This window comes from Vulpes vulpes, chromosome 15 (assembly GCF_048418805.1).
Source record: "Vulpes vulpes isolate BD-2025 chromosome 15, VulVul3, whole genome shotgun sequence".
NCBI classification, from domain to species: domain Eukaryota; kingdom Metazoa; phylum Chordata; class Mammalia; order Carnivora; family Canidae; genus Vulpes; species Vulpes vulpes.
Window position 1 is genome coordinate 18,298,065 of NC_132794.1, and position 20,340 is coordinate 18,318,404.

Genomic DNA, 20,340 nt, shown 5'->3' on the forward strand with positions numbered 1-20,340 from the left:
CAGACAGGAGCAGTCAGAAAGTGTGAGAGAAATGGAAGAGAAAGAGGAGCAAAGGTGGAAGTGTCTCCAGCATCACCTGCCAAAAAGGGGATGGAGAATTTCTCAGGCAGTTAGCAACTATAAGGGCATTGACCACTTGGACAATAGAGAAAGCAAGCCTCCAAAAAACTTGTAGAAAAAACTTTAGAGACGTGTGTTCTGTACTTAATGAGGTATAAAACTAGTGCATTAAGATAAACACAAATAATGAAATGCTTACAAACACCAGCCTGATGATGAAAGGAATAGCGATAGTTAATACTACTTCATTGGCAAGTGGTTGGGAGTTGGTTTCATGTTTGTTCTGCTAGTAGGAATCCCTGCTCCAGGCAGCATGGGGCAGCTTGTAGGGAGGAGTAGAGAGGAAATAAAGGGAGTGCCTCCAACTGGCTTCTGCTCTCTGTGATCATATTGGGCTCCCTCTCTTCCCATATGTTGCAATCATTCTGCCACTATAAACAGTTTTGTCAGGTCAACATAAATGGGGATTTGGTACTTTAGGACATCGTACCATTTTTAAAATTCTTTCCATCCACTCCAATTCTGAATTCAAGGTAATGTTGAGGAGGTGTCAAGGCACATTTCCTAAAACAAGCAATGGAGAGAAGGGCTGGGTTTAAATTGAGGGACTTCTCACAACACCTCAGATTTGGTATTTCTGTGTTGGATGGGTTATTTTTTTTCATGGGTGTGGAGAAGGTGCTGGAAAGTGTGCCTACACTCTGCAATTTAGAGAAAAGAAAAAAAAGTCTTTCATTTCCAGAACCACATAAATTCCCAAGTGTCTCTCCCAGAAATGTTAAGCTATGGATAGAATTTAAGGTCTTTCACTAATGGGATCCTCATTACTTCTCCCTCATTATTATCTCCTCAGATAATTTTCTGGAATAATCCTCATTTCAACATTTCATTCTGATACACCCACAAGCATACTCATGGCTTGTGCTCAAACCACATCCCTCTCCAGCCAAATAAACTATTCAGAGAAACTCACAGTGTCTCCAGCATATAGCCTTCATTACTCTCCCAAAGTGACATCTTCCTTCAGTTACGTTATAACAAAACTTTCTTCCAAGAAAAACAAAAACAAAACAAACGAACAACAACAAAAAAAAAACCTTCATTAGACCTGGTTCTAATTACTACAAGCAGGAATATCTTTCTTTCACATTCTTTGCTCTCAAATGACTTAACAACCCTACAGAGGTCCTATGTGCCAAATAAGTGAAGTTCATCAGCAATCAGTAAATTATTAATGCTCTCTTTTTTAAAAGCACATTTATTATCAACTCAATGGTTGGCTTCTTTGTTGAGTGATAGTTAGCAATTTCATAAAGAATTAGATAATGTAAAAATGATTTTTTTGTACATGAAATTTACATGGGGAAGAGCTAGCTAGCATCTAACCAACATTTGCTAGAGTCAACAAAGAATGGACAGGCACAAGTCCATATAACCATGGAATTGTGACAACTTGAGAACTTAGAGATACTTCACAACTGCATTCCCTCCTCCATTCTCCTTTTTCTTGTGTCACAGTTAAAGATGATAGATAATGAGGGCTCCTGGGAGGCTCAGTGAGTTAAGCATCTGACTTTGGCTCAGGTCATGATTTTAGGATTCTGGGACTGAGCCACATATCAGGCTCCCCACACAGCAAAGAGTCTGCTTCCCCTACTCCTTCTGCCCCTCCCCCTGCTTCCTCTCTCTCTCTCTCTCTCTCTCTCTCTCTCAAATAAATAAATAATCTTAAAAAAAAAAAAGGATGATAGATAATGAGACCCAAAAGGTGAAATGACTTACTCAAGATCACATGGCAAGAAGAAACAACAAGGCCTGGGGTTGTTCAAACACTCATGACCTTTTTTGATGCAGCCCCCAAAACAGCATGGATCTTTCTGCATTGGCTTGGAACAGGTTTGCCTTTCTGCATACAACTTGACCCAAGTCACTACCTGGTTTCTCCCCATTAACTCCTTGTCTGGAACAACTACACTTCATATGTGTCCTTAATTAAAGAGTGAGTGGGGAAGGTAAGAAGTCTCCATTGAGTTACAGGGAGCTCTGCCATCTAACTCAACATATTGGATCTGGGGCAATAGAGCCCAGATGAGAGGATACTGAAAGAATTTGGGCAAGATTCAGTGATTCTTCCTTTGGTCTCTGCTCTCCAGTATCCTAAAGATAGTGATAATGTATTAATTGTTAACATTTATTAAGCACTACTTATGTCTGACATTGTGCAAAGCGCTTCATAAATGTTATCTAATAAGCAACTTTGTGAAGTGGTGCCATTATTATCTTAGAGAGGAGAAGAAAGGTTTAAAAAAAATTAAGTCCCTGACTCAGGACTAGGCAACTAGGAAATCACTAAGTCAGATTTAAACCCAGGTTTGTCGGACTTCCAAGACTCATGTTCTTAACTGCTAAGGTATCTGAAAAGATGGACTCCAATGGAATGCATTTCTCTCTTCCCCTAGGATGAAGAAAAAGATATTCAGGGTACTCTGGGTGACCAGCTGGGTATGAGGCAGCCTGAACATACGGAGGAATGTTGTTGGAAGTGTGGCTGGCTATGATAGGGTATTATCCTTCTCTGGTTCTTGGAGGAGACCTAAAGACTTAGCAATCTGCCCACATTCATACAGGTAGTGACCCCAAACCATCGTCTTCAAAGGCCCTGCTATTCCCCATTCCTTGCTTTGGTTTTCTTGCAAGTTCTAACGACTTTTTGGTGGACAGATCTCTAGCTTAGATCACTCAAACTCCAAATCCATTTTCCCTGATTTTAGAACATCTGTACATAGATGGGGCACTTAAAATCAACTTAAGTTGATTTTAAAATTTTAAAATTAAGCCTAAAATTGAGTTGATTTTTATCACTTCTTCACCCTACTTCATTTTTTCTCCACTTTTTTTTTTTAACCTTCCTCCTTCTCTTCCCACCTTTTTGTCTTCCATTACCTAATATGAAATCCTATTAGAGGCCAACCACTGTGCTAAGGTTTGGGGGACACAATGGAGCTCATTGACAGACAGTGTCTCACCTCTGGAGATGTAGGTAGAAGCGGTAGACCTCAATCAGGCAAAGCAAGCTGGCATGCTAGGGGAGCTATCAATAAGGCTTTGCCTGGTTGGGAGGTAAGGGAAGGCTTCTCTGATGGAATGACACTTAGCCTAAAATTTGAAGGAGGTAGGAGGAGACAGGTGGAAAGTACAGCCTATGATGAGGAAACATCATGTGTGAAGGCCTTGTGACAAGTGCTAGAGAATGAGAGTTGGCAGGTAAGGCTGTAGCACCAAGGTTGAGAGGGAGAATGATGGAGATCATGGAATGCCCACTGCTTAAATCCTTCAGTGGCTTCTAGCAGCTTTCAGGATAAAAGCAGATTGACCAACATGGCTTCCTTCCCTTTTTGTTACCATGCTCCCACAGGGCCTTTGCATACACTGCTCCCTCTTTGCACTTGTATCTTCATTCTTTTCTCCCCTACTTTTGGTGTTATCTAGCATCTATTAAAATTTTTCCAAGTAGTAGGCCATTGTGCTAAGCTCTTTTCATTTTGGCTATTTTAACTCATAATAATCATGTTAAATAAGGAAAGCTATTATGTCTGTTTTATAGGTGAGGTCATTGGGACAGAGACATTGAGCTACAGGCCAGAACCACAAAAGCCTGTGGGTGGTAGAGTAAGGTTTAGAATAGCACCTGGCTCACTCTAGACTCAATGTGCTTATTACCCATTTATGTGCACAGCTTCCCATATACCTCTGTCTCCTCTGATCAAGGCCTATTCATCCTTCTGTCTCTGCTAAATTGCAATTTCCCTAGGAAACTTCCCTGCCCTTCCTGATTGGATCAAATCCTACTATTGCAAGCTCTCACCCCCCGCCCCTTCTTTTCTGGCATCACAGCTGGGACTTTAAACTCAATTGGTCCCAATCAGTCACCAGTAATAGACTGTGGACCCCATGAAGGCAGAGTTCATCTGATTTTCATCTCATAGTCTCTTTTCTTTTCTTTTTTAATTTTTAAAAGATTTTATTTATTTATTCATGAGAGACAGAGAGAGAGAGAGGCAGAGACACAGGCACAGGTTGAAGCAGGCTCCATGCAGGAAGCCCAACGTGGGACTCGATCCCCAGTCTCCAGGATCAGGCCCTGGACCAAAGGTGGCGCTAAACCACTGAGCCACCCGGGCTGCCCTCATAGTCTCTTTTCTTAACAAAGTGTCAGTGATTCAATGCCTAATAAATATTTAGCAACTAGATGAATATATAGATCTATATATCTCTGACAAGAATGTGATTGGGCTGTAAGTTGTTTTTTTTTTTTTTTTTTTAAACTAATAACTTGGTCTCTTTAAGCTGCCATAACAAAGCACCATATATTAGGTGGCTTATAAACAATAGAAATGTAATTCTTACAGTCTGGAGGCCAGAACTCTTAAAATCAGGGTGCCAGCATGATCAGGTTTTATCAAGGGTCCTCCTCTGGGTTGCAGACAGCCATCATTTTATTGTATCCTCACATGGCAGAATGAGAGCTGGCTGCTTCTCTGGACTCTTTTTATAAGGACACTAATCCCATTTATGAAGGTTCCACCCTTATGACCTCATTCCCTCTCAAAGGCCCCATCTTCAAAATACTGTCACATTGGGATAACCATTTCAACCTATGGGTTTTGAGGGGAAACAACCCATTTAGTCCATAGCACCTAACAATGTCTTTGTGAAGGCAAGAGTACTTTTAAGCTTCAGTATCTCTATATGCCAATTTCATTGCTAAGCACCGTATTTCCGTCATCTCCTTTGATTGAACACTGGAGGAAATGAGGGTAGGAGTGAGGTCCAAAAAATTGCCCCAGGACGCCCAAATGGTCAATGGCAGAACAAGACATGGTTCTAGGTCTGACCCTTCTTATTACCTCCATATCTTTCCAGATCAATCGATCTGCTGCAGCATGGGTCCTTAGCATTTACGGTACCTTAGCATTTACTGCAGGGATATAATCATTATTTAACAGATTCATGTTTTATTTACTTTGAGGTTGTCTTGCTTTTTTAACATACATTGTGACGCACATTCTTATACACTTGGGCTTTTGTCTAATTATTTCCGCAAGGTAATCGGTGGGCAAAAAATTGGCAAGCTTTAGATTCGTGGCCAGATTGACATTGGCAATATTGAATTTTTAGTAGTAGAGTCTCTTATCTGCCTATTTGCCAAGAGAGTATTTCTGCCATTGTGCCAACAAAGAAAAGCATGACTTAAAAAGTATGCTTTGCATTTTGGTTAATTTTTCTTGAATTACAAAAACAAAAAGATAGTAGCCTTTTTCTTTGGGCCTAGCCCTCAAGGCACTCTATTGAAGTATGGGATTTAGTATGTACTCCAACATAAGGCAGATAAATAGAAGTCTGTGTAGCAAAACAGGCTGTTTATTATTTATTTGGTGTTTATATCCCCAAAGAATTTTTCTTTAATATACTTGTAAAAACTTTTAATGTTTTGCATAATCAAATTCTTAATGCTGATGGAATTCCATACTTAAAAGAACTTTTCTTACCAGCATCTCAGCTGTGTTCTTTCATCTTTAAGATCTTTGGGCAGGGGTGTTGGAGAACACAAATGAACTTGATCTACCTTGCTCTGGCAAAAACCGGATGGGATGGACAAGGAACAGAATGATGCCTTTTCACTCCCAAAGATTTAGGAATTCCGCTGTGTTCTTGGATCTGTCTCCTTTAGGCCAGGTGGAGAGCTTTAGTCTTTCCAGAATGCTCTTTTTGGCTCCAAGGAAAAGTAACTCAAATTCGCATTTAGTTTCACCACAGATAACACTGTAAGTGACAACATTCTGTCCATTGCACAAGCCAAGATTTACGTTTTTTTGGAAAAGTCAAAAGAGGGCATATTTTCTCACATGATATCCTTTAAAACCCTATCCTCTCACTGAATGTTTAAGGCTTGCCTTGTGTCTTTTAGATGTAAATACTCCTAGGAATTAGAACACTTTTCAAAAATATTTTTTTTTCCTGGAAGTGTAATATTATGAAGAAAGGCAGGCTGTTGATTCTCTGAAGTGCTAGGAATCATCCCAGGCACAGAAGTTCAAATGCTTGTCTGCTGGCTTGGAGCCAGTGAACACAATGGCAGGGAACACTGGAGACTTTGAAAATGCCCCGTGGGGATGGATGCTGTTTAACAAGCAGGATGCCCGGGTTAGAGCCCTGGTGGAAGCGGCCATCCTTGTTATTCCTTCCTAGGATAGAGATGAAACATCCTGGAGTACTGAAAATCAAAAGTGAGGATACACTGGCCATTCCAGAAGCAACATTTCTTTTTCCTAGATACTCTCTTAGATAAGCTAATACCTCCAGAACTTCAGTTCCTCATATATAGAAGATGGGACTAAGGTATATGATTTTAAAGGCACTTTCAACTATAAAACTAGATGACTCTTATGTTTCAGTCTTTCAATTTAAAAATGAAGAATTAACCGGTCTTCTAAAAATAATACCATATATCGCTGCTGGGAAAATGGCAATATAGCAAGCAGCTTCCACTCAACTACTCCAGAATTTTTCTTTCTCTTCCTACCCCTAGCCATGACACATACATGCACGCACATGCACCCTCGCACAAACACACATGTCTCTTACTAACTGTTTATACTTCAATTTATCATAGTAAATCAAGTGTTAGAAAGGGATATCGGGAGATAGAAGAGAGAGATACCTTTTGGGTGACATTTGAATTGGGCTTTATAACATGCTCTGTGTCTTCTCTCTTCTGATCTTCATCTTATCTCTTTTCTATACTCCCTTCTTTCTGCTTTTAAAAGCTCCAACATGTTAGCCGAGATTCTCAATTAAGAAAAAGCTGCTGGTATTTAGGCAAATCTTCCACAGCATTTTTCAATGAGGAGAGCTTTGGCTTTTGGCCTAACTTGACCACAGTCTTCGTCAATAGTGTAGAATTAAAAAGAACTTTGCTTTTTGCTGTCAAGGCTCTTCTGGAAACATCACAAAATAAAGTCTCAGCTGGTACTTGGACCAATTCTAACAGGTCCAGGGTTTTGGGTTTTTTTTTTTTTTTCCTCATCTCCTGCTGGTTGGGGAAAAAGTGATGGGAATAACAATGAAAGCTTTGTGGTAGTGGAAATATCTCTGGTTTTAACCTCAAAAGTCTTAGTTAAGTAAAATCTGTGTTTTATGTAAAAATATTCTTATTTTAAAAAAACCTTGAAAAATAAGGATGAAGTGTCATCTATCTGTAATTCATATTAAAATGCTTCAGAAAAATGTAAAAGCAGTTAAATGCAGTAGATTGTTAATGTAGGTAGCAAGTATATGGCATTTGTTATACTATGTCTTTTCTGTATAGCTGTGAATTTTCACATTTATTTCATACGCATTTTGAAACTTCATTTTTATACCCTCAAAAATTAATTAAAAATTAAGTCTATTTTTATAAATAAGGAACCAAAATGTATTGCATTAATTCAGTATCGTCTCTCCTCCATGCTGACTTGCTGGCTCTTCAAAAATGGTAAAGTAGGTAAAATCTCTTTGCCTTATTACTGGCTCCACCTATTCAATTGATCCAAGAGAAATTATCACTGTCAAAACAAGCTTAAATTTATGGAGGTCTTGACTAGAATTTGGAAGGCTAATTCATTCGTGACAAAAAAAAAAAAAAGAAAGAAACTTCTCTTTATTTTTATTTATCTTGTTCTCTCCAACGAATTGTAACACATCTGTTTTTTGGGAGAGAAAGAAAAAAAGGGGGGCGGAGGCAGGGCAGCAAGATGAGGCCTCATGGGGATTTTTTTCACTGCTTAGTAGTAAATAAAAATAACATTCCTCAGACAAACAAAGCACACCCAGTTCTACATTTAAAAAATAATATTGATGACCAAAGAAACAGTGTATGAGTCAGAACCTGAGAGGAAGGCGTGGGTTACTTAAAAACTAGTTTTAGGGCTATGCATCTTTTTTTCCATTCACACATTGTCTTAATGTTTCCAAAAGTAGAGGATTATACTGTAAACCAGTGCTTCTCAGGCTAATGGGCATCTGACTTAACAGAGGATTGTGTAAAAATGCAGATTCTGATGGAGTAGGTCTGAGGTGGGGCTGACAGTCTGCATTTCTAACAAACTACCAGGTGATGGTGATGCTGCAAATCTGTGGACCACACTGAATTAGCTAATAGTCATATGTTTTTTGAATGTATTTCTGCCACCAAAATAACAAGTGGCAGGAGGAAGGTAGCTCATCCTACTTTTTCTTACCATATAAAATTTGAATACTATAATAAGGCCATGAATTCTCAATGGATGTAATATTGCCCTCAAGGGGAAGGAAATTATTTTACTGAAGGTAAAAAAGCTTAAACAGATATATACTACAATTGACCCTTGAACAGCAGGGGTTTGAACTGCGTGGGTCTACTTATACATGGATTTTTTTCTGATAAATATAGTACTGTAAATGTATTTTCTATTCCTTATGGGTTTTTAAAAAAGATTTTATTTATTCATGAAAGACACAGAGAGAGAAAGAGTCAGAGACATAGGCAGAGGGAGAAGCAGGCTCCATGCAAGAAGCCCGTCGTGGGACTCGATCCTGGAACTCCAGGATCATGCCCTGGGCCAAAGGCAGGTGCTAACCCACTGAGCAACCCAGGCGTCCCCCTTATGGTTTTCTTAATAACATTTTCTTTTCTCTAGCTTCCTTCGTTGTAAGAATATATAATACATGTAACATACAACATATGTGTTAATATACTGTTTATGTTCTCCATAAGGCTTCTGGTCAAAAGTGGGCTTTAAAGAGTTAAGTTTTTGAAGAATCAAAAGTTACATGCAGGTCTTTGACTATGTGAGGGGTTCAAAGGTCAACTATATATCAGTGATATTAAAATGTCATGGAGGGGTGTCTGGCTGGCTCAGTTGGTAGAGCATGCCACTCTTGATCTCAGGGTTGTGAGTTTAAGTTCCACATTGGGTATGGAGATTCCTTAAAGTGAAAATGTCATGAGAGGCCACAGGAAAAATGTGTAAGAAAGCTATTTGGGGAAGGTATAAAACCACTGCTCTAAACTATTATAAAGTCTCATGAAACTGGCACAAGTAAAAATCAACCAGACTGCCTGTTTATAAATACTCAGTTACCAACATTTGGGATATCTGTTATATGTTACTACCTGGATTCTCAAATTCTCATTGACAGTCATGATGGAAATTTTTTATTGTAGAAGATGTTGGGTTGAATTTTCCAGCTTATCAAGTATCTAAATATTGTGGGTTGCAAAGGAAGGAGACAAGAATAAAATAAATATGTTATGATTACCAGAGATGATTCATGCCAACAGGAGCATTAACCTCAGTTGAATAAAAAACAATCAGATTACAAATAAATGAAAGATTTAAAACTGGAATTGCAAATACACTCCCTTTTCCTGATGTTTTCAATGCTCACTACCTTCTAAATGCATTTCTGAATACTCCTATTTTATGTATAATTATTTTTCTAAAAATGAGGTAATGAGTCTTCTTAGCTACATACTTGATGCAGAAAATGTGTCCTAATTAAAAACACATAATTCCACTTAACTATGGATGTGCACCGAACTACCTTCCATGCCCAGGTGGCTGCATGGACCCTTCTGCTAAGTTAGGGAGCCTAGCGAAGACAACTGTTGTTATCTCCATGTGAAATAAAATGCAAAATCATCCAAATCTGGGCCAGAACCAGTCCCATGAGGGTCAGAGCGTGAAGGCCACTCCCAATAACAAATACTGACCTCATTGAGTGTACTCATTAGTATGCTGAATGCCAATGCTTTAAGTGTCCCCAAGTGCTGCAAGGTATTATAATTATTCTAATTTTTCATGATTAATTAGAAGCATGAGGTGCAAAGAAACTAATACAAGTCAAGCGCTAAGAAGTGAACATCAGGGATTTGAACAAAGGCAGCTTAGCTCTGGAGCTGTGCCAACTCATTGGCAGTTCATGCTGGTTGTATCCAACTAATTTGGGGTGGCTTTAGATGGTCAGGACCCAGCTGGCCTCCTCTCCAGGGCATGTCAAGGTTGATTGGAAGAGGCAGGCAAGTGTCATGACCAAGGGACTAGAAATAAAGTATCCTGTCAAAAGGCCAACCAGATTAGTCAAGATTTTTTTTTTTTTAAAAAACAGCTTTATAAAGATATGTCAAATGCTATACAATTCGCCCACTTAAAGTGTAAATTCAATGTTATTCAGTATATTTGCAGAGATGTGAAACCATCATCATATCTTTTTTAAAAACCAGGATTTATTTATTTTAGGGAGAACGAGTAAGTGGGGGTAGGGCAGGGAGAAAGAATCCTGAAGCTGACTCCCCACTGAGCACAGAGTCCACAAAGGCCCATTCGAGGACCCCAAATCATGACCTGAGCCGAAATCAAAAGTTGGCCACTCAACTGACTGGGCTACCCAGGTGCCCCAATCATCACCATATCTCATTTTAGAACATCTTAGTTTCTCTTAAGAGAAACCTAGGACCCATTAGCATGCACCCCCCCACTCCCAACCTCCTTCCCCCAGTCCTAATCACCCACTAACCCACCTTCTGCCTGTAAATAGTTTCCTATTTTGAAACACTTAATATAAATTGAACTCTACACTGTGTGATCTTTTGTGATGGGCTTCTTTCATTTAGCACAATGTTTTCTGGACTCAACCATGTTGTATTATGTATCAGTATTTTATTCCTTTTCACTGATGAATAATATTCTGTTGTATGGATTCACTACATTTTATTTTTCATGCATTAGTTGATGGACATTTGGGTTGTTTCCACCTTTTGGCTGTTATGACGGATGCTGCTATGAATATTCAGGTACAACATTTTGTGTGATGTATGTTTTCATTTCTCTTGGTGAATGTCTAAGAGTTGAAGTGCTAGGTTGCATGATAACTGTCCGTTCAACATTTTGAGGCACCGCCAGACTGTTTTTCAAAGCCCCTGGACCACTTTACATTCTTATTAGCGTGTGTGAGAGTTCCAGGGTCTCCACATCCTCCTCAGCACTTGTTAATGACTGTTTTTTTTTTTTTTTTATTGCCAACCTACTGGGTGTGAAGTGATACCTCATTTGGTTTAGACGTTAATGATGTTGAGCATCTTCTTGCTTTTCATGCCTGCTGGCTATTTTGTATATCTTCTTTGATAAATGTCTATTCAAATGCTTTGCTAACTTTTAGTTTAGATTAGTTGTCCCTTTTTTGTTATTGAGTTGTGTTTTTCATATATTCTGGACACAAGTTTCTTGTCAGATATATGATTTACAAAGTTTTTTCCCATTCTATGGAAATCTGTTTACTTTCTTGATATGTGCACAAAGTTTGATGTAGTACAATTTCTTTTTTTCTTTTTTTACTTCTTTTTCTAAAGCTAAGAAACCGCTGCTTAACTCAAGGTCAGAATGATTTACTCTTATATTTTTCTTCTTAGAGTTTTGTAGTTTTAGCTCTTTCATTTGTGTTGGTAATTCCTTTTCATTTAACTTTTTGTATATGTTGTGAGGTAGTCATATAACTTTTCTGTTTGTTGTCTGGTTTGAGAGGTATATCTTGGTAAATAAATCCCATTCTTTGCATGTGGATATCCAGTTGTGCCAACATCATTAATTGAAAATATTATTCTTTCTCTATGATGATTTGGTATATTTGTTAAAGATCGATTGCCATATATGTAAAGGTTTATTTTTGGACTCTCAAGTTTTCTACCACTCTATATGTCCATCTCTAAGCCAGTGCCACATTGTCTTTTTTTTTTTTTTTAAGATTTTATTTAGGGCATCTGGGTGGCTCAGTCAGTTAAGCATCTGCCTTCAGCTCAGGTTATGATCCCAGAGTCCTGGGATCAAGCCCCACGTCTGGCTCCCTGCTCAGTGGGCAGTCTGCTTCTCCTTCTGCCCTTTCCCTGCTCATGCTCTCTCTTTCTCTCAAATAAATAAGTAAAATCACTTAGCCAAAGGCAGATGCTTAACTGACTGAGCTACTCAGGCACCCCTCAGTGCCATATTGTCTCAATTACCGTAGATTTGTAGTTAGTTTTGAAATCAGGGAGTCTTTTAACTTTATTCTTCTTTTTCAAAATTGTTTTATTATTCTGGGTTCTTTGCAATTCTCTATGAATTTTAGAATCAGCTTGTCAATTCCTTGAAAAACCAGCTGGGATTTTGATAGGGATTATATTGTATCTACAAGTCAATTTGGGACGTATTATCATCTTGACAATATCAAGTCTTTTGATTCATGAACATAGGATATCATCTCATTTTTTTGAGGTCTTTAGAAACTTTCAGTGATGTTTTAGTTTTCAGTGTGCAAGTTTTACACTTCTTTTACTAAATTTACACTAATTTATTCTTTTTGATGCTATTGGAAATGGAATTGTTTTCTTAATTTTATTTTCAGAATTTTCAGTGCTAGTCTAAGAAATATTGATTTTTTAATGTTTATCTTGCATCCTGTAACCTTTCTGTACTCTTATTAGTTCTAATTTTTTTAGTGGATTCCTTAGGATTTTCTATGTACAATACGGTGTCATCCACAAATAGAGATAGTTTTGCTTCTTTTCCTTTTTCTTTCTTTCTTTCTTTCTTTCTTTCTTTCTTTCTTTCTTTCTTTCTTTCTTCTTTCTTTCTTTCTTTCTTTCTTTCTTTCTTTCTTTCTTTCTTTCTTTCTTTTCTTCTTATTTTTCAATCCAGATATTTTCCCTTCCTTCTTTCTTTCGGTGGAATGTTTTGTGAATTTACATGTCATCCTTGTGCAGGGGCCATGCTAATCTTCTCTGTATTGTTCCAATTTTAGTATATGTGCTGCTGAAGTGAGCACTTTTTATTTCTTTTCCTTGCCTAATTGTCCTGAATATGACCTCCAGTACAACGTTAAACAAAAGTGAAAGAGTGGACATTCTTTTCTTTCTTGTTTCTGATTTAAGAGAAAGTATTTAGTCTTTCTCCATCATGTATGATGTTAGCTGTGGAGAGTTTATTAAATTCCCTTCTATTCCTAGTTTGTTGGGTGTTTTGATCAAGAAAGGATGCTGGATTTTATCAAATACCTTTCCTGTATCTGTTGAGATTATCATGTGTTGTTTTTTTTTTTGTTATTTATTCTGTATATAGTTTTTACATTGATTGATATTCATATATTATACCACCTTTAGATTTCTGGGATAAATCCCATTTGGTCCTGGTATGTAATCTTTCTATATGTTGCTGGATTTAGTTTGCTAGTATTTTGCTGAAGATTTTTTGCATCTATATTCATATGGGATTTTGGTCTATAGTTTGTTTTTTTTCTTGTGATATATTTTTTTCTAGTCTTGGTACCAGAATAATTCTGGCCTCATAAAATGAATTTAGAAGTGTTCCTGCCACTCCTGTATTTTGTAAGAGTTTGCAACAAATTAGGATTAATTTCCTTCAAATATTCGGTAGCTTTCACCAGTAAAGTCATGTGAACTTTGTTTTATATTGGTAGGAAATTTAAAAATGACTAATTTTATCTCTTACCTTGTTATAGGCCTGAATATTCAGATTTTTAAATTTTTTCCTTGAGTCAGTTTTGGTAGTTTGCGTCTTTCTAGGAATTGGTCCATTTCATCTAAGTTATCTGATTTTTGGCATGTAGTCGTTCATAGCTTTCCTTATAATCAATTTTATTACTATAAAACTGGTAGTAATGTGCCTCTTCTATTCCTGATTTTAGTAATTTGTATTTTCTCTCTTTTTTCTTGGTCACTTTAGCTAACCAATAAAAAAGAATCTTTTTGAATAACTGACTTTTGGATTCATTGATTTTCTCTATTTTTTTTTCTGTTCTCTGTTTCACTGATCTCTGCTCTAATCTACATTATTTCCCACCTTTTGCTAGTTTGGGGTTTAGTTTGATCTTATCCTAGTTCCTTAAGGTATAATGTGAGCTATTGCTTTGAAAACCTTTTTTAATGTAGGCATTTACAGATGTACATTTAGGAAAGAATGTGGACTTGTTTTTTTTTTTTTTTTTTGGTATGAAGAATATCTAATAGTTTGATAAAAGCTTACCAGTGAGATTTAATTATAATTTTACTTGGATGCCTTTGGTTGGCTTCCAAATCTGTGGCAGAGAAGCAACCAAAACAAACAAGTTAAATACATAAACTCCAGGGAGCTTTTGTTTTAGTAGTGACAATTATTCAGAGTTTCTATAATTTTTAATTTTGAAGGGTAATTTACTTCGTAACAATTGTGAACCATTATCAAACCTGTCACGTGTAGTCAGTCTGCAGTCTGAGAAATTGTTACTGGCATTTGCAAGCATTGCAGAAATTTAATAAACTGTCGCCAAACCATTTGCTTGTTTCAATGCCAAGGTTTCCTTCCCCACATCACATGCGGTGTCCTGCTGCCAACAGTTATCAAAATACTCCCACAGTTGTCACAGAGAGAACTGTAGGGAGTTTCTGATTCTTTATTCTTGTTGTTCCTATGTTTCATTGCCATTGCCACTTCTTGGAGAATCTTTTTGAATAACCTGTATACTGTCAGTATATGGGGCAATTGAGTATTACAGAATGGATTGAGAAACTAAGAATATCTGAGATATAGGTATAGAAATATAGAGATATAGAGCACAGTGAGATTGGGAAGGATGACTCATGCTTTACTCTCTATGTGTTTGAATTTTTATGGAGAGACTATGTTGCTTGTGTAATGTAAAACAGCCATAAAAAATGTAAAACGATTTGAGAGGAAATCTAGAGGAAAACACTAATAAAAGTCTGGATAGATCAACTCATTTTAATTGAAGATATACAATTAGATGATCAAGCTTTTATAATAGGTTTGAGAGATATAATCCAGCCCTTTGAAACAAAGATTGACAAGAAATTACTGGCTCTATTTGTATTTTCTCTGATGAATCCAATAGATAAATGCCAGGCCAAGTTAAAAAAGATCTTGCATATGAAATGGGGAAGGTGAAAGATTAGAGAGTGTGACCTTGAACCTCATTCACCAAGTCAAAGATGCATGACAATGTGGCCTTTTACCACTGTGACAATATTTGCAACTCTCATTTGGAATAAACACATCTCTGCTTTGTCTTGTTAATGGCTTTGATGGAAACTTTGGCAGCACCTATCGAAATTCAAATACATATACCCTTGATCAAACAATTCCGTGACTATGAATCTCTACTGAAGAAATACCCAGTGCACAGATTTTAGATAGACCGATGCTCATCACAGCAAAATGTTTCAAATATCCTAAGGGCACATCAAAGAGAGTATAGTTAAGTAAACTATGGTCCAACTATCCCCAGGTCATAGGGCTCAGAAGTGGAGATCTGGGATCTAACAGAGGTTTTTACTTCTTCACAATACTACATCTCATGAGTTAGTCAGTAGGTGTGGGTGGTTTTTGGGTATTCAGGATTGAGCTTGTGTGTTCTCCCAGGGCAGGTCAAGATTGGATGGAGGGGAGAGGAGGGAGGACATGCCAGTGTCATAGCCGAGGAGTAAAGAATAAAACAGGGAAACTCAAGAGCTTAAAAGAACAATAAAAAGTGGGGAAAAAAAGAAGTTAAGTGTAATTATATACAGTGGGAAAGGGATTCTGGAAGAAAGTATTTTGTTTCACCAAAAAAGCGTCATCTTGGCCAATTTTCACCCCACTCCCCATTTTCACTCGCCACGAACCCCACTCCCCATTTTCACTCGCCACAAAGACTCTAAGTAAACTTGAGGGTACTCTCATAGGTTTTCTCAGCCTCAAATAGGAGGGAGGACCAAGGAGGAGCTTACTTCTGAAGAATATATCTGCCTTTTTTCATCAAAGAAAATCCACATCAACATGTGTTCGAGGGATTAGTACATCTTTGAAATCCTAAACAAATGGGAAGAGGATTCTTGCATGGTTCACAGAACTATGAAATGAAGGGTTTGGTGTGGATGCCGCAGGGTGGGATGATTCAGAGGATTTTAAGGAGTGCATGCCAATTTCAGGAGTCCTGGCATTTTCCACATGCCCTGGTGTTTCCAATGGTCCCAGATGCTACCCTAGCATTCTGTATGACTCTGAGCCAAATACTAGCCTTTCTGTAAATCATCTTCTCTATCTAGTAAATGAGATGAGTGGAATAAGTGGTCCATACTCTCTCTTCACCTTGTGATTTAATTTACAGTTTTCAAGCCTTACTGAATCATTAGTGGTTTTTTTTTTTTTAAAGATGTTATTTATTTATTCAACAGAGAGAGTTCAGGTAGGCAGAGCTGCGCGGATGGGGAGAAGCAAGCTCCCCGCAGAGCAGGGAACCCAAACTAAACACTACTTGGTATTTATTAATGAAGGTTAGAAATAAAACATTTACTTTCTTAATACAATTCTTTCTTTTTTTAATACGTATTTATTCATGAGAGACAGAGAGAGAGAAAGAGAGAAAGAGAGAGGCAGAGACACAGGCAGAGGGAGAAGCAGGCTCCATGCAAGGAGCCTGATGTGGGACTCGATCCTGGGACTCCAGGATCACGCCCTGGGCTGAAGACAGGCGCTAAACCCCTGAGCCACCCAGGGATCTCCTCCTAACACAATTCTTACACATGCACACATTTATAAAATGAAATAGAAAATATTACCTAAGAAGAAACTCTATGCTTTGGTGATCTATATCCTTGGTTCTCTCTTTTTTACTAACAAGAAAGAACTGATAACATTTTATTGTGGTGTAAGGAAGAAAAGAATAGTTTAAAGGAGGAATGCTAGCAGAAGTGGATGATATGTACATTTTCTGAAAAGCTTTTTTTTTTTTTAATTTTTAAGTAATCTTTACACTCAGTGTGGGGCTTAAACTTGCAACCCTGAGATCAAGAGTTGCATGCTCCACTGATGGAGCCAACCAGGTGCCCCATATGTACATTTTTATATTCAACTGAATTTTATTTCTCCAGAAGCCCAGTGACACACACACACACACACACACACACACACACACACACACTCCGCTGCTACCTTAGCCCATTAAGGAGTTAGTAAGGAATGATGTTGAAGTGTAGGTACCATTTTGCTCCATGGTACCACACTAACAGAAAGGAAAGCCTTGGGTTGCACGGCCTTTTCCTTCTGTTCTTATCATCTTAGGAGTTGTGTGTTTGTCTGCACCTTTCAGGCCAGGTGGAAGTAGAGGGTGTTGAGTCTTGTTGGAGATCATTGCTAGAAATGCTTGTGTGTGTTTATTGTGTAGTAAATGCAAAATGCATAGCAAGTGCTTCTTTAATTATTTGATTTCTTAAATACAGCTTATTTCAAATGCTTCATAGATCTCCAAATCCAGGGAATGAGGGGAGTCATGACCCAGAGCCTGTGCTGTTAAACTCTGCAATCCACCCTGTTTGCTCTGAGGGCATACCTCCCCCCTGGCTCTTCCCAGCTGGAGATGAGTATGGCAAACCTGTCCCTGAAAGATTGGGATCCTTCTGGTTCTGGATTTGCGCCCAGGGACTAACCCCTGTCCTTTCATGGTGCTGACCAGCTTCCTTAGCCCGTTTGGACAGTCAGGAACGCCTCCACTCTCTCTTCCTTTTCTACTACATATGGACCAGCCTTCCCCTCTTCTCTCACTGGTATGTAGCCAAATAAAATCCTTGCATTTTTAACCCTGTCTTGATGTCTGCTTCTCAGGAGAACCAGACTAACTAACACATTAAAGCTGATTAAAAGCAGAGCCTGGCAAGGCAAAGAACTATGTGTTTCATCTGCTGCATTTGGGACATAAGTGGGGAGGAGAGTGAGTTTGTGTATCTGGGTTAGCTAATAGAGGCACCCAGGACTCTCAGGGGCACACAAGAAATTATTAACAGTGGTATCCTGTGTGAGATTTTGGGAAGAATGAATGGAGACAAGGGCTGGGAGAGACACTTTTCAAAGTATGCCTCATAATATATATTTTCTTGATTTTTCCAAGCGAGCAAATGTACCATAATTTGAAAATGTAAAATCACATATTTGGATTTAAAAAAAAAACATGAGTTTGAGAGAAAAACAAAGCATAAGCTTTGGAGACGGATCTTAGTTCATAGTTCAAAGTGGGATCTTTGAGTTCCCACTTAGCTGGTGATCTTGGGAGAATAATGGATCTTGGGAGGGTAACTGGGCTATTGGATTCTAGGTATCAGTGAGTTGCTTTTCTCCTTGAATTCTTTAACCTCATTCACTGGATCCCAAGAAAGGCGTACACTGCTGGCCTAATGCCACTGGGCTTGGTGATTGGACTTGCTAGGGCCAGGGAACTGTGAGACCAAGAGCTAGTGAGTCTGAGAAGAAGCTTTCAAGGACTAGTACACAGAGCAGATTGTGCTCTCCCTTCCTTCCTCCAGGGAACCACAAGTCCCAAGCTGGTGGTGGTGGTGGGGAGGGGGTGTGTGTAGAGGGAAGTGAGGGGCTGCTTCCACAGCTTGGACTCTGGAATAAAGTTGCTGAGCCACAGCTGGTCTGTAGCTGCCATCCCTGACGTACAATGTGAGCAAAACAAATTTCTGTGGTTGAAAACCACTGTGGTTATTCTCTCAACTTCTTATTTTGAAACATTTCAGAAAACTGTTGAAAGAGTAGTACAATTGACACCTCATTTAGCTTCACCACATTTGCTGAATTTCTCTTGCTCCCACTCTAGATATCAAGCCCTTGATTTTTACTGAGCCGTTAGAGTTATAGGCATGATGATGCTGTACCCCTAAATATTTCCACATTGTATCCTAAGAACATGGACTTTCTCCTCAATGGCCATAATACTGTTACCAAGTCCAAGAAATACAACAGTGTAACAGTAATATTATTTATCACATCCAGTTCATATTCAAACATTTGTCCTAATATCATCTTTGGATTTTTTTTTCTTTCTGATCCAAAACCCAAGTGAGGATCATACATGGCTATTCATTGTATATCTCTGTAGTCTCCGTTAATTTACAACAGTTCCTGAACTTTTTTGGCTCATCTTTCATAAATCTGATATTTTTGAAGAGCTTAGGCTAGTTGTTTTGTGGAATGTATCATTTCCTGGATATATCTGATTTCTCTTCCACATGATTCTGGTTAAATAGTTAACCAGAAGCTCTTTTTGAAGAGCTTAGGCTAGTTGTTTTGTGGAATGTATCATTTCCTGGATATATCTGATTTCTCTTCCACATAGATTCAGGTTAAATAGTTACGGTAGGAATACCATATGCATCTTGTTGTTTATATCATAGCCATGAGGCATAAATAATGTCAGATTGTCCCATTTTGGGTGATGATAAATTTTGACCACTTTGTTAAGGTGGTGTCCACTAGATTTCTACAATGATGTTTCCTTTATCCCTTTGTGCGGATAATCTGTGGGGTGATATTTAGACGCTAGGTGAATATCTTGATCCTCAACAATTTTTCCTCACTGCTTTTAGCATCCATAGGTGATCCCTTTCTGAATCAAGTATTACATGGGTAGTTGCAGAGTGGTGACTCTCCCCCATTCTGTTCTATTATCTGGATTTTGTAAAGAAAACTTCCTCTCTGCTCCCATTTATTTTTGAGTATCGCTATGGACTCATGGATCTTTTTAAATATATATGTTATAATTCCTCATCATTATCCTTTTTGTTATTTAAACTGTCCTGAATTTGTACAATGGGAGCTCATGCCAAGCTGGATCCCATGTCCTTTTAACATTTTTCTGCCTGTCTTTTGAGTATTTTCTTGTTTCCTGGCACAATAAGATGTTCTAGGCTGATCTTTGATATTCACTGCCACAGCCCTGATGATTCTTTTTATTTGGAAGAGAGACTGAGTGAGTGAGACTAAGATTTGGGGAGTAAGCTGATAAAGGAAGCCCAAAGGGTGATTTAGCATAAGGAAATAGTTTGAGGGAATCCTTGGCCAAAGATCTACCTTGGGTAGGTCTCTCAGGTCCCCCAAACCTGAGTTTCCTCTTCTGGAAAATAAAGAATATATGCCAATTGAATGAGTAGGTTTGCAAAAATTAAAAATTAATAACTTCCCTGATTGATTGGCATATGTTTAACATTTGTTGGACATTGTTTGGTTGACATATGTTCCCTGATTGGCATATGTTTAACATTTGTTGGACATTACCATCACTACCATCCTTCCAACGAAGTTAATTTCTATGATACTTGTGATTTCCAATTACTGCTCCCGCTGTGATTGATTTATGATTAAATTTGCTTAAATTTATGAGGCTTTAATTAAATGTTGCTCT

At 38.1% G+C, this 20,340-nt stretch overlaps 1 protein-coding gene and 1 non-coding gene across 2 annotated transcripts in view; one reads left to right on the forward strand and one right to left on the reverse strand.

The window, feature by feature from the left end:
- Positions 1–20,340, forward strand: part of MRPL39 (mitochondrial ribosomal protein L39) — a 47,499-nt gene that overhangs the window by 3,100 nt on the left and 24,059 nt on the right. The window lies entirely within an intron of this gene.
- LOC112917737 (U6 spliceosomal RNA) lies at positions 12,830–12,936 on the reverse strand. The gene has a single exon (XR_003234519.1). It is a non-coding gene; the product is annotated as a U6 spliceosomal RNA (small nuclear RNA).